Here is a 2,906-nt window from a genome sequence, read left to right on the forward strand (position 1 = left end):
GGAGAAGCCAGGCAGGTGCAGAACATGTCCATTCCCTAGAGTCACAGAGCCATCATCACTGACAGCTCATGATACCCAGAGATGGCAGGAAGAGGACCATTTGTGTCCTGGTCTACTGCTTCTAACAGCTCTCAGGCTAAACTGGAGATGTACGTGCCACCCACAGCTGGGAACACAGAAATGTTAGGACTCACTGGCAGACAGCAGTGCTTAGGTGGCTCCTGCCCTGCTAGTGGCTGTGATGTAAAGTATGAGAACCTCAGGCTTTGCCAGGGCAGTTTCCTCTCCCTGCTATTAGTGGCATACAACCTAAAGGAATCCAGAAGTGTGAACTGCAGTGATGGTACTGAAACCTCACTAGTCCTTCTGTGCCTCCAGTCCCACTCAAAGGGAAAACAGAGGGCCTCCAGCACAGCAGCTACAGCCTTGATAATTCCTGGCTCTCTGTTGAACTGACCATCAGAAATCCTTGACTCTGGGTCTGCTTTTAGGAACCCAGAGAAGCAGGATAGGCCCATTGCTTCCCAGAAGCTCTCAGCTCTTGAGCCCTACCCCTGGAAGACTTGAGCCCAACATATCCAGAAAGGTACCCAGCCCCTTCCCAGAACTCTTTTAGCCTTCCCCAGGACCATTTATTTCTTGTTTTATACTGAGGCCAACTGCCAGCTCCTTTCTTCCTCTCTCCACTCTATCTACACTCTTCTTTCTCTCTCCCAAGTAGCCTACTCAGTCTTGCCAACATGTCTATGGGTGAACCTGATAGGCAATGAATGAGTGCCCCAAGGGAGGCTGGTGTCACCACAGCACTGGTGACATCACGGAGGATACCAGGGCTCTCCCACTTACAAGAAATTGTTGAGGGAAGGGACTGCTGATGTCATATGGGACAGTCCTCACCTGCTAGCTAGCTCTGCTGCCAATTCACAAGAAGCTAAGATGTCCTTTCCAGGAGCCTCCCCAGGGTCACAGGAGAAGGCCTTCAGCACCTCCTCCTTCCAAAGCCAGATATCCAGCTCTCTCCCTCATTAGAAACTTTTTATCTGTAGGGGTTGAAGGCCCACTTTCCAAACACTGCCCAAGGATGGCTTTTCCCCTCCTTAAGATCTATACTCAATTAGATGAGAAATAAAGATTGCTGAGAAATTATATCATGCTGATGGAAAGGAGGACAGATGAGTCCCCTGAAGGGACAAAGACCTGGGGATCCTTGGACTATTACAGTTTGGGGTGTGTAACAAAGAGAAATCACACATGTATTGAAAATGTCCCCCCTAGTTGACTCCAGCCATGAAGCTGTCAGTGAAGATGGGATAAGCTGTTTACAAGTCAGGCTGGAGACACCAGAGTATTGGGTCAGCACAGGTCTGAGGGCCCTCAGGCATCATCAAATGCAAATACTCCCAGAAAGAGTATGATGGCCTAGGGTCGAAAAAATTGGCTCAGACCAGAAGCCAAGGCATGCACATAATGTACTCCCTTAAGAGCCAACCTGGAGTCTGCCTGATGGCCTAGCAACAGAAGCTGTCAGAGTTCCTAGTCAATGTCAGAGTTCCTGATCCTACATAATCTACATAAAGGCCTAACAACAGTCTTTGTCAAAGTTCCTGATCATGCCAAATCTGCCTGAGGTCCTAGCAACAATCACTGTCAGAGTTCCTGATTGTGCCCAGCCAATGAGGGATGACCACACAGACTTGGTGCTGGAAGGAGGGTATATAAGGCCTACCCTGTTATTAAATAAATGAGTTCATTATTTGCTTTCAATGGACTCCTGGTGTCTGTGTCGTTGACGCTGTGCCTTCAAGCCCCCTACCCCGAGGGAGCTGTTAGGATCCAAGTAACATATGTAACAACTACACTCTAAATTTGATGAGATATGGACAAGTAAGATGGTCACTTCTTGTTATCAAATGTCATATGCTGTGTACAAATGCATATGCTACACTTTTATATGTCTGGGCCCCTCCAGTTGATACTCACATCACCTAAGTCCTGTCTGAGAGAGTATGCTTTATGCAATTGATTCATAGACTGTCATTAAGCAACAGGAAAGTTTGAGGTGGTGGCGCACGCCTTTAATCCCAGCACTCGGGAGGCAGAGCCAGGCGGATCTCTGTGAGTTCGAGGCCAGCCTGGGCTACCAAGTGAGTTCCAGGAAAGGCGCAAAGCTACACAGAGAAACCCTGTCTCGAAAAAACAAAAAAAAAAAAAAAAAAAAAAAAAAAAGATCCCTACTATATACACAGTCTGTCATTATTCAGAATGTTGTAAGTACCTGGCTACAGATTGTGAACTATACACTAAAAATATTAAAATGTAGTATTTGGTGTAAAAAAAAAAAAAGAGTATGATGGCCCAAACCTGGAATCAGGAGGCTAAGGAAAGAGTAGTGGCAAATAAAAGGTCAGCTTTGGCTGTGAAAAGGTATCATTGATATGAAAAATAGACACACATACATACACACACATACAAACATGCATACAGAGAGAGAGAGAGAGAGAGCGCGCAACCAGCACAAAGCAATGGGGTAGAACATGCAGTAAGTAGGTCACGACTAAGGTGCTTTAACCAGAAAACAAAAGTGCCAATATCCTTGGTCCAGAGTGACATGTGACAATTCTTACGCTCTTGAGGAGGTTGTCATGCTAGACTTGGGTACAACATCCATTAGGAGAACACAGGAACAGGGAAGAGGTAGACAAGTGGGGAGATTCAGGTTATTACACCAAACAGCTTTATTTAAAGCTCCACCTCACCTTTCTACTTATCCTGACAGTCCCTGTAAAGAAGACCCAGGCCCTGGTCAGCCTGGAATGAACGTTCTCCAGACCTCTGAACCTTTTCCTCCAAAGCATGTTCCTTGGATCCTAGGTCTGATGAAGGCCACTGGTGATCTGTGTGTTTTC

The sequence above is a fragment of the Peromyscus leucopus genome, chromosome 9 (genome assembly GCF_004664715.2).
Source record: "Peromyscus leucopus breed LL Stock chromosome 9, UCI_PerLeu_2.1, whole genome shotgun sequence".
Lineage (NCBI taxonomy): Eukaryota > Metazoa > Chordata > Mammalia > Rodentia > Cricetidae > Peromyscus > Peromyscus leucopus.